Here is a 12,461-nt window from a genome sequence, read left to right on the forward strand (position 1 = left end):
TGTGTCTCTTACATTTATTTTAGCCCCTATTATTCCTCCCCCTCCCCGCCCTTGTCCCAGAAATAGATTTGATGAAGAAACAGCCATTACCTTGTAGTTTCCCTTTGTCCTCTGTATTTTTTGTAATGTTCATCATGATAAGTGCACTCCTAACCCCCTTCACCTATTTCACCCATCCCCCTCACCCACCTCCCCTCTAGTAACCATCTGTTTATTTTCTATAATTAAAAGTCTGTTTTTGGTTTTGGTTTTGATTTGTCTCTCTCTCTTTTTTTTCCTTTGTTCATTTGTTTTGTTTCTTAAATTCCACACGAGTGAAATCACATGGTATTTGTCTTTCTCTGACTGACTTATTTTGCTTAGTATTATACTCTCTTGCTCCATCCCTGTTGTTTGCAAATGTCAAGATTTTATTCTTTTTTTATGGCTGGATAATATTCCAATATATATATATTATATATATAATATATATATATATAATATATATATGTATACATATATGTGTGTGTGTGTGTGTGTATACACATATTCTTTATCCATTCATCTAGAGATAGACACTTGGGCTGCTTCCATAGTGTGGCTGTTGTAAATAATGCTGCAATAGACATAGGGGTGCATATATCCCTTTGAATTAGTGTTTTTGTATTCTTTGGGTAAATACCCAGTGGTGTAATTACTAGATTGTGATTACTAGGGTAGTTTTATTTTTAACTTTTTGAGGAACCTCCATACTGTCCAGGTTTTCTTTTTTACATCTTCCATCATGAAGCAAGTAAAGTCTGTCTTTCTTATTTTTATGATCTGGATAAACTTTTGATGGTCATTGTTTAGAGTAGATCCATTATGCCGACCATGGTTATAAAATGTTGTTCTATTGTTGCTTCTTCATTTATTGGCTGAAATACTTCTATAAAAAGAAACTTCCTGTCACAACTTTTGGTTACCCAGCAGTATGTTTTAAATGGGAAAGGCAAAATCCTCTATTCTTTCCCTTTACTTATCAGCTTTTAGCATAATGGGTTGATTCTGTATCATATTGCATGGATGGCCAATGAACTTTTAACAATATTTTTACATGTTTCAATCCATTGCAGCAATTATATTTGTTGATGCTCAAATTATGCCATCTTTGACTAGTAGCAGTTTCTTCCAATTTGGCTCCTGATTCCTTCTGACAAACTTCAATAGTCTTTGGTAGCCTCATTGTTTTCTGGGATGATGAGATATTCCAGGATCACCTTAGACATTCCTTGCTTCAGCACTGAAATCATCTAGTTTTGCAAGGAACCCAGTGTTGGAAAGTGGTATTGAGATCAAAATCTTGATTTTTAAGAGTGCTCACTCCTGCTGCATTTGTCATCATATCTAGGCTTGTTCAGAGCACAGAGCTAGGAAATACATAAATATTTTAAAAGAGAAAATATGATTTCACAACATTTGAAATTTAAGGTTACAATATTTTTACTTAACTTCTTTGATTTTATATTTATGATGTTTTATACTACTGTAAAAAATATTGGTTCTTGGGACGCCTGGGTGGCTCAGTCAGTTAAGCGTCCGACTTCGGCTCAGGTCATGATCTCGCGGTCTGTGAGTTCAAGCCCCGCATCGGGCTCTGTGCTGACAGCTCAGAGCCTGGAGCCTGTTTCGGATTCTGTGTCTCCCTCTCTCTCTGACCCTCCCCCATTCATACTCTCTCTCTGTCTCAAAAATAAATAATAAATGTTAAAAAAAATTAAAAAAAATATTGGTTCTTAATGGCATAAACATCATTACTTATTTTCTTCTTCCTAGATCGTATATAATAGTTTTCAAAATAACAAAACCAATGCTATCTCTAGCAATATGATTGCTGAAAAAATTTTAAGATTTTTTTACGGTTTGGGCCACCTGTGTAGCTCAGTTGGCTAAACATCTGACTCTTGATTTTGGTTCAGGTCATGATCTCACAGTTCATGAATTCAAGCTCCACATCCAGCTCTGTGCTGACATTGCAGAGCCTGCTTAGGATTCTCTCTCTCTCCCTCTCTCTCTACCCCTTCCCTGCTCATGCTCACTCTCCTTCTCAAAAATAAATAAATAAAAACCTAAAAGAAAGGTTTTTTTTTTTTTTTACATTTCTTGTATTTATGTTGGTCCTAAGGGTGTATCTGACTAGCCAAATAAAATTATTATGTTTTCAGTTCATTTGAAATAACTCTTTCTGTGTGATTATGCCATCAACTCATTGCATAGATTAATTTGTTTCATTTTGCTTCAGAGGTTTAGGGATTTCTTTTTTTAATAAGATCTTAATTTTTTAATTATGTAAAATATTTGTATGGTTCCAAAGAATTCTACCAAACAAGGTATATTCAAAGAGGTCAATCATCTATCTCCATCTTTATTATAGTTTCTTCTTTCTACCTAGTATGTAGCCATTTAAAAACTTTTCTGCTAGCCTTCTATTTAAAAAAAAATAGCAAAAACATACATGCCTTTGTATCCTCCCTACTTTTAAAAGCATGTCATACATACTTTTCTTCAATTTGCTTTTTTCACTTGTCTGTATACTCTGGAGATCACTTTTATGTGAGTATATAAAAAGAGCCCTATTTCCTTTTATAGTTGTGTAGTACTTCATTGAATGGATATATCATGGTTTATTCAACCAGAATGCTTTTGATGGATGTTTAGATTATTTCCAGTTGTGTGTTGGTAAATGTTTACCAATTAGCTCTTCTTAGGGGAAAAAGTTCTGATTTGGAGTGTTTGCATATTTCTATGTGATGTAAATACTCCTACCATGGATGATTTCAAGCTACTAACATCATGTCACTGGATGTGAAGTTGGGAAGTGACATACAGTAGCATGCCATTATGTAGTATTCCCACCATTCATAATTCTCAAGAGACACATAGTAATAAAATATAGTAAAATAACTAGAAATTGATGAATTTTGAGTACTTACTATCTCTGTTCTTAAATATAAGGTATTTAATTGTAAGCTTATATAATTTAATTTTTAAAAAATGTTTATTTATTTTGAGAAAGTGAAACAGAGAGCACAACAAATGGAGGATGGGCAGACAGAGAGGGAGAGAGAGAATCCAAGCAGGCTCTGTGATAGCACAGAGCCTGATGTGGGACTTGATCTTACCAACAGTAAGATCATGACCTGAGCCGAAATCAAGAGTTGGACACTTAATGGACTGAGCCATCCAGGTGCCCCACATGTAGTTTAATTTTAAATCACTATGTTCAACAACCAGTTTACACAATCCCTGATAATTTAACAACTAATTCTTGTAAGCAATACAAGTCAGCTTTAGTATACTCATTGGTTGCTATTACAAATGTTGCTGTGATGAATAGCTTTGCAAATATATCAATTTTGTATATTTGCCAGTTTATCTTTGGTATCAACTTTTACTGAGTCAAAAGATAAATGCTTATGTTGCTAACTTCTCTTCCAAAGAGTCTGTGCAATTTGGCATTCCCATCAGCATTAAATGACATTGTTTCTTTGAGTCTCACCAACAGAATATGTTACCAAAATTTTGGATTTTTCCCTAAATAAGTGATCTTGTTATAGATCTCATTGGCATTTATCTTATTATGGATGGGGTTGACCATCTTTTCATATCTGTTAGTCACTACTGAAAGCTCCTTCCTGCCTCACTCCACATATGTAACCCACTATCAAGTATTTTTTTCTTTCTCAGTCTCATGGCACATCCTAGTAAAAGCTGAAATCTCATCTGGATTAATGTTTGGACTTCCTGTCTTGTCTTCCCACTCCATTTGTGCCTTTTCTGATCCATTCCCTACAGATCAGCCAGAGTAATCCTTCTGGTAAAAACAGAATCATATCTCACTTGCTTCTAATACTTCAAAGGCTTCCCACTAAACTTTAGATTCCAAATTTCTTAGATTGACCAATAGGCCATTGGAGAGAACTTTGTCACTGGAAAATATGGTGTGAAAATGGAAGGAGAGAATTTTTCTTACACTACCATTGATTAAATATGTCATTAATTAGGGGCTTCTGGATAGCTCAGTTGGTTAAGCGTCCAACTTCGGCTCAGGTCATGATCTCGTGGTACGTGAGGTGGAGCCCTATGTCGGGCTCTGTGCTGATACCTCAGAGCTTGGAACCTGCTTCAGATTCTGTGTCTCCCTCTCTCTCTGACCTTTCCTCCGCTTACTCTCTCTCTCTCTCAAAAGTACATAAATATTAACAAAAATTTTTAAAAATGTTACTAATTATAGACTTATTAAATAAGGCTGGAGTTTATTTGGGAAGACTTTTTTTTTAAGGGATACACCAACTTTTTATTCATTGAAAAGTATACACTCCAGAGTCCTTAGATATGCCAAGGACTCACATCTAAAGGCAGAGCCCTCGATTCAGGAATTATTCCCAGAAAGGGAGCTTTTAATCCCCATTCAGACAAGCATTCCACATTGATTCCTATTGCAGTAATTGCCAGGGCATTTTCACTGTCACCGAATAGGGGGGAAAAGGGCAAGGGAAAAGGTTCATATGGGACAGATGTACCTTTTCTTTAAGATTTTCCAACGTGTTTTCCACCTGTAACTTGTCATTTTTGACACTTTCAAGTTCAGCTTCTGTCCTTTTGTATTGCTCTTGGACTTGACGTCCAAGACGTCATCTTCTCTGTGGGCTCTGCCTTGCTCTTGCTTCAGGGGTTCTACCTCATTCAGATAGAAATCGGGCTGCCAACAGAGGCTGTCATTTTCTTCCTTCAGAAATTCTGCCTGTGATATTAAGCTGATTTCCCAGTTTTTTTTGTTCGTGTTGTTTCTTCTATTTCATCATCAGACATCGCCATCTCTTCTCACCTGATTCTCTTTAATTCACCATTATGTATGTTATGAATTTCCTCAGCTTGTTTGTACCAAACGCTGATGTTTTTATGCTGGGCTTTTGTGAAATGGTCCCATGCCTTTTGTTTGGGGATGGAATGGCACACAGCTACTACCTGCTCCAATTGAATGAGGATTTATTCAGGAAGACTTCTTAAAGCAGGTGATGAATGTGACCTCACGGAAAGAAGAAGAATGTGTGCAAATGCCAGTAGGCAAGAAATAGCAAAGCTTTCCTGGCAATAGGAAGCAAGTGAGAGAGATAATAAGTGGAGAAGGAGCAGCGTGGTAGAGTCAGAGATTGAGAAAAGCTTAAGCTCCAGTGTTTGAGGCTTCCAGAAATAAATTCTAAAACAGGACTGCAAAATTTATGGTAAGCTTCAAAGACATCTGTTTGATACTTTAAACATCAAAAATATAATGCAATATAATTGTAACATTCACAAGATGATTACAGAACTTATACAAAAAATATTAATTCATAATAGGCCACAAGTAGTGTAGTATAATAGTTCTATGAAGCATGTCTCTTTCAAATTGCTAGAGTATCCCTAACAAGGACTGTGCTATGGATTAAATTATGTGTTCTATTCTAGATTAGTCAGAGTTCTCCAAAGAAACAGAATTAATAGGATATGTGTGTGTGTGTGTGTGTGTGTGTGTGTGTGTGTGCTTGTGTATAAAGAAATCTATCATAGGGAATTGCCTTATGCAATTATAGAGGCTGGCAAGTCCCAAATCTTCAGGTTGGAGACCCTGGGGAGCCAATGGTGGTGTTTAGTTCCAAGTTTTGCAGATTGGAGATCCAGGAGAGGCAATGGTGCAGATGAAGTTAAAAGGTAGTCTGCTGGAGAATTCTCTTGCTCAAAGAGGCTGGTCATTTGTTCTATTCAGGCCTTCAGCTGATTTGATAAGGCCTACCCACATTACGGAGGGCAATCTGTTTTACACTGAGTTCACCAATTTAAATGTTAATCTCATCCAAAAACATCCTACAAGTTGACACATAAGATTTACCATCACAACCCCAATAAAGATACATTTAATTCCTAACCCCCGTACCTCAGAATGTGACCTTATTTGCAAATAGTATCTCTTCAGAGGTAATCAAGTTTAAGTGAGGTGTCCTTACCAAAAGGGGAAATTTGGACATAGACATGCACAGAAGGAAGACACAGAGATAATGCTACATATAAACCAAGGAATCACTGCACTTCCAGAAGCTAGTAGAGACATGAGACAAGAGTCTCAGTTACAGCCTTCTAAAGGAACCAACTTCACTGACACCCTGGATTTAAACTTCTAGCCTCCAAAACTGTGAAACAATAAATTTCTGTTGCTTAAGCCACCCAGTTTGTTGTACTTTGTTATGGCAGCCCCAAAAACTAAATGCAGAGTGTATGTATGACCTCCGTTGGAGATAGAATCCTAATTTGACACCATAAAGTTGACACTTAGACCAAATGTTTCTAGGTCAATTCACTAAAAGTCAGTTTTCCAAAACCTGTCAAGAACAGTTTAATGACAACCATTTCACCGTAGTAAAGGACAAGACTAAGACTTTGGAAATATCTTCAATAGTTCACCAAACTGCTCTACAATCATCCTTTCCACCTCAACTATTGGTAGACTCTAGTAGCTGCACATCTTAAAGCTTACATCTTACAAAATACGTGTGGTCAGTTATGAAAACGGCTGGTCCATGGTAGCTGTAATCTACATTAGTGTGCTGACTCCCCCAAGCTCTAAAGTCATTGTTGGATTCAAGTTACCCATTTAAACAGAATTTGGTGAAGGAAGAATCTGTTTTAGTTAGCAAACTAAACATTCTCCTTAAAATGAAAAAACAGTAATTCTGCTGACAGTGTGGTCCTATCATGTCCTTTGGATTTAGGTTCTGTGGATTTTTTTTTTAATTTTTTTTTCAACGTTTATTTATTTTGGGGACAGAGAGAGACAGAGCATGAACGGGGGAGGGGCAGAGGCAGAGGGAGACACAGAATCGGAAACAGGCTCCAGGCTCCGAGCCATCAGCCCAGAGCCTGACGCGGGTCTCGAACTCACGGACCACGAGATCATGACCTGGCTGAAGTCGGACGCCTAACCGACTGCGCCACCCAGGCGCCCCTCTGCGGATGTTTTAAGCTGTAAAGTTCTGTGTCTTCTGTTTCTTAACTGAGAGGCACTGTGGTATAGTGGATATGGTTATCAGAAAGCCTAACACTGTTGCCACTCACTAAATATTGTTGAAAGAATAAAATTCACAAGTCTTAGAGTCAGTCTAGATTTCAATTCCAGATCTACTTTCTAGCTGTTAGACCTAGGATTGGCCATTGAACTTCTCTGACTCTCAAGTTTCTGTTTCTCTAAAACAAGGGGGGAAACCCTCCAACTTTTTCTTTCTTCTGTTATCTTTCACATAATCTGCAAGAGTGTCTTCCTTTGGTAATTTTTAAAAAAAATTTGTGATTTTTAAAAAATTAATAATTCCTGCTTTGTTTATTTCACAGAAATGGTGTGAAGACCAATGTGACGGTAAATATAAAAGTACTTGACAAAATATAAAGTAATACATGGATCTAATAGATTATTATCCTGCTAACAGCATCAACATTCTCAAAACAAATATCTCTCAGATTGAGTATTGTGAAGGTATATATATGTTCTTTTTAAGACAAGAAAATGATTTTAATACTTGTTTGTAGTTTATACATGTATATATGCACATGTAGATTTTTGAAGCCTAGGATTGTAATTTATTTAAGTGTAAAGTATAACTTCTAGGGGCGCCTAGGTGGCTCAGTCGGTTAAGCAGCTTACTCTTGATTTTGGCTCAGGTCATCATCTCAGTCCATGAGTTGGGGCCCTGTGTTGGGCCTGCTTGGAATTCTGTCTCTCTGTCTCCCTCTCTGCCACTCCCTGATTGGTGATCTCTCTCTTTCTGCCTTTGTCTCTCTGTCTCTCTTTCTCTTTCTCTAAACAAACATTTAAAAAAAATGAAGTATAACTTCTATCCAGTTAAATAAAGTTCCTTTTTAGCATTGTATTACAGGATTGTAAACTGATATCTGAAATCCAAAAATATTTTTAGAATACAAAATCTTTTTTGTAACTGATTTATAGTAAAATTGGATTTGAACTATTTATAGTCTATTTATTGCACTTAATATGAATATTCATACATTTCATTGCAGAAGAAATATTTCGTTCCTCCTACAAAGAGCTTAAGGAGGCCAGACCAATGAAGACTGGAAAATTAAAGAATAATATAAATGAGGTATTTAAACTGCATATATTCAAAAGCTAAAATATTTAGTGCAAATGATAAGTTTCATGTGTTATTAGACAATAAATAAAATAAACAGAGACTCTAGTTCTGTCAACTTCTAGAAAGTTGAAAACAGTTTTATTGAATGATTCATGGTATGTTCAAATTCAACACAAATTCAACACATGGTATGTTCAAAAAAGTACAGTTTCTGAAATGAATTTTAATTTTTCCTAAACAAAGAAAAGTAACCCTGATTCTTCAGAACTTTTCTTTCATCAAAGGTGAACCATCATATAATAAAAGCTCTTTGTCCTGGATGCTTATGAAACTTTATTATTGTTCCGTGTATTGGGTCTGAAGAGGTGTAGGATCATTGTCAGTCTTAAGAAATAGAGAATTTGATTTCCAGATGTTGGCTTCAACTTAGAATAAGACTCACAGAGAGTTCTTGACCTTAATATTTGCTCAGCAATCTTTCACGGCTCTGGCATATTTCATCCCATTTTTACAAGGCACAGCTTTCCAAACCTTGCTTACTGCCTCTGGTGTTCCAGGGCAAGGTCAGACAGAGTGCCCTGTGTTAATGTTGGAAGTGTAGGCCTTAGCACCCTCAGTGAATGCTGCCAATATCCACAAAGATTTGCTATTTTCCTTTAGAAATAAAGTCCTATTTAAGCCTCAGACAAAAGATGTAAGCTTTCAGGTGCTTGTTTAAAAATCTAAAATGCTTTGAATTTTCTCTTAAATTTTTTTTTTCAACGTTTTTTTTTAATTTATTTTTGGGACAGAGAGAGACAGAGCATGAACGGGGGAGGGGCAGAGAGAGAGGGAGACACAGAATCGGAAACAGGCTCCAGGCTCTGAGCCATCAGCCCAGAGCCTGACGCAGGGCTCGAACTCACGGGCTGCGAGATCGTGACCTGGCTGAAGTCGGACGCTTAACCGACTGCGCCACCCAGGCGCCCCTAAAATGCTTTGAATTTTCAATCCATCTATCTTCCTTCACAGGTCTGTCTGCAACATGCAATTTATAAAAGAAAGGAATATTTTCCTCCAATAAATACTATATTGCTATTAGAAGACCCAATAAAACGCGTTTTCACTGAGCAAATAACCATTGTAGGACAGTGATCAGGAAAAGAAAGTTTAGATTATAAGAAACTGGATTCAAATTCCAGTTCTGCCAGAGCGTCTGGGTGGCTCAGTCGGTTAAGTGTCTTGACTTCAACTCAGGTCATGATCTCGTGGTTCACGAGTTCAAGCCCTGTGTCAGGCTCTGTGCTGACAGGTCAGAGCCTGGAGCCTGCCTCGGATTCTGTGTCTCCCTCTCCCTCTCTCTCTCTCTCTCTCTCTCTCTCCCTGCCCCTCCCCCACTTGTACTCTGTCTCTCTCTCTCTCTCAAAAATAAGTAGAACATTAAAAAATTAAAAAAAAAATCCAATTCTGCCACCCCTACTTGTTCTGTGACTTTGGGCAAGTGACTCAACATCCTAGCCTCAGTTTTCCCATCTATAAAATGGAGTCAATAATAATACCTATAGTATTAGAATATTGTGAATAAAAAAAGTAAAACATTTAGCAAATTTCTGGACATTATATGTAAGAACTCAAGAACTGTTAACTTCTTACCATTATTAGCAGTGAATAAACCTATAATATGTCAAAAACTTTAGCTCACAAAATAGTCCATTATTTGACCCTATTTCAGTTCCGTCCACTTCAGTGGCTGCCACATGCCTCATGTTCTGTCCCCTTCACAGTCTGTGGGAGCACATTTTTCATTGTACCTGAGAATTGTGAGAAAATCTCATGTTTCAATTATTCAAATGTTACTGACCAATGTGACTGTGACCTAGAGTGCTATCACAACTGTGCTCTCAGCCTCCGGTTTTTAAAGTGACATTAAATATACTTCTGCTGAGTCATTTTACTTGAGGAATCCCTTTTTTCTCCCTCCAAACTAGAGAGACCTGACAGGGACTACCCCTCCACCACTCTATTAAAACCCTCATCCTGTATCTTATCAACAGGGAATGATAGAAACAAGGTTTATAGGCAATCCAACTTTTGTTAGACTGATCACGTTGGTTTTTCAATATATGAATATGAAACTTACAGACTGGCCCTCACATTCTTCCCATTTTCTAGAACACAACACATCATCTAAAGCAAAAACTGAGTTCTCTGTTTCTCTTCTCGACTACCTACTATGTGCCAGGAAATTAAAATATTTGTTATTAAGGTACATTTTAAGTGCAGTAATATTCACCCTGCAAGTTTTGACAAATGCACACAAGTCCACCACAATTAAATTAAGGAATAGTTCTCTCATTCCATATATTTCCCTGTGCTTTTTAAAAATTTTTTTTAACGTTTTATTTATTTTTGAGACAGAGAGAGACAGAGCATGAACAGGGGAGGGTCAGCGAGAGGGAGACACAGAATCTGAAACAGGCTCCAGGCTCTGAGCTGTCAGCACAGAGCCCCATGCAGGGCTCGAACTCACGGACCGCGAGATCGTGACCTGAGCCGAAGTCGGCCGCTTAACCGACTGAGCCACCCAGGCACCCCTTCCCTGTGCTGCTTTTTTTTTTTAAATTTTTTTTTTAACACTTATTTATTTTTGAGACAGAGAGAGACACAGCATGAACGGGGGAGGGGCAGAGAGAGAGGGAGACACAGAATCGGAAGCAGGCTCCAGGCTCTGAGCCATCAGCTCAGAGCCCGACACGGGGCTCGAACTCACGGACTGCGAGATCGTGACCTGAGCTGAAGTCGGACGCTTAACCGACTGAGCCACCCAGGAGCCCCTGCCCTTCCCTGTGCTTCTTAAGATCACCTCCTTCTGTGACCTCCAACTCCTGGCAGACATTGCTCTACTTTCTGTTTCTATAGTTTAGTCACTTTTCACATATATTGTCTCAGTTAATATTACCTAAACTCTGGGATAATAATAGTATTCTTGTGGAAGAGACAGAATTGACTACCTTTCTTTGCTCATTTCAATATTTTTATTTATTTATTTTATTTGCCACAAGTGATATTCAGTATCTTTTAGCTTTCTCATCAACATAGAGCCTTATAACAAAGTGTCTGGAAAAAAACAAAAACAAAAACAACAGCTGCTATCAAGTCAAGTGATGAGTTTCATGGTTTCCCTCCCTCTAATTAAAATTTCTTTTCTTTATTTTTTCTTTATTCCTTTACTTCTTTAAAGGGGAGAGAATTTTATTCTGATATCATATTCTTCCTTCTCAAAACGTGAAGTTTTATTATTCAATTTCTGTAACCTAAAACCATTAACTGTTTACCTATCTCTGACCCATTGAACTTCAACCATGAATGGGAAAGAAGAAGCAGTCAAACATGAATTTTATGATAATATTTTCAAGCTCATGCCAGACTCCCCTCAAAGACATCTTCTGTCTGGAAGAATTGACTAGGGATTCATTCATGCAAATGAGTTCAGGACTGTATTTATCTTGATTTGTCCAAGTTGGTTTTTTGAAAGCTAAAGTCCTGACCTTTTATCTCTCTTTGTGAACAGCCACAATAAGATGGGAACAAAGAGAACATGGAATTTCCCAAAGTTAGAAGGCTCCTTTGATTGCCTTGCTGTGACTGGAGCTCAGCCATGTGTGGCTCCAAGCTTTAAATACTCAGGTTTCTGTGTGGGAACAGGGGTGTCTGTCTGGCTCAGTTGATAGAGCATGCAACTCTTGATCCTGGGGTCATGAGTTCAAGCCCCACGTTGAGTGTACAGCCTACTTAAAAAAAAAAAAAGATTCTCTGTGAGAACAGTGGTGGTATGTGCCTGTGAGTTTAGCAGTCACATTAAACCAGCATCACAGATTTAGAAGAAGCTTCTTAACAATCTGTATAGCTATTTATTTATTTACTTATTTACTTTTTTATTTATTAATTTTTAGAGAGAGAGAAAGCACACAAGCAGGGGGACAATACAGAGAAGATTAGCATGCCCTGTGCAAGAATAGCATGCAAATTTATGAAGTATTCCATGTCTTTAGAAATGGAAAGACATTCCCTGCTCATGGATTGGAAGAACAAACATTATTAAAATGTCTATACTGCCCAAAGCAATATATACATTTAATTCCATCCCTATCAAAATGCCAATAGTATTTTTCACAGAACTAGAACAAATAATCCTAAAATTTGCGTGGAACCACAAAAAACCCTGAATATCCAAAGCAATCTTGAAAAAGAAAAGCAAAGCTAGAGGCACCACAATTCTGGACTTCAAGTTATATTACAAAGTAGTAATCAAAACAGTATGGTGATGGCACAAAAATAAACACA

General features: G+C 37.4%; 1 non-coding gene across 1 annotated transcript; it reads left to right on the forward strand.

Annotated features, from left to right (window-relative positions):
- The first annotated feature begins 12,063 nt into the window (after window positions 1–12,063).
- On the forward strand, window positions 12,064–12,167 carry LOC122492492. Its single transcript, XR_006299671.1, has one exon. It is a non-coding gene; the product is annotated as a U6 spliceosomal RNA (small nuclear RNA).
- The last annotated feature ends 294 nt before the right edge of the window (window positions 12,168–12,461 follow it).

The sequence above is a fragment of the Prionailurus bengalensis genome, chromosome C2 (assembly GCF_016509475.1).
Source record: "Prionailurus bengalensis isolate Pbe53 chromosome C2, Fcat_Pben_1.1_paternal_pri, whole genome shotgun sequence".
NCBI lineage: Eukaryota > Metazoa > Chordata > Mammalia > Carnivora > Felidae > Prionailurus > Prionailurus bengalensis.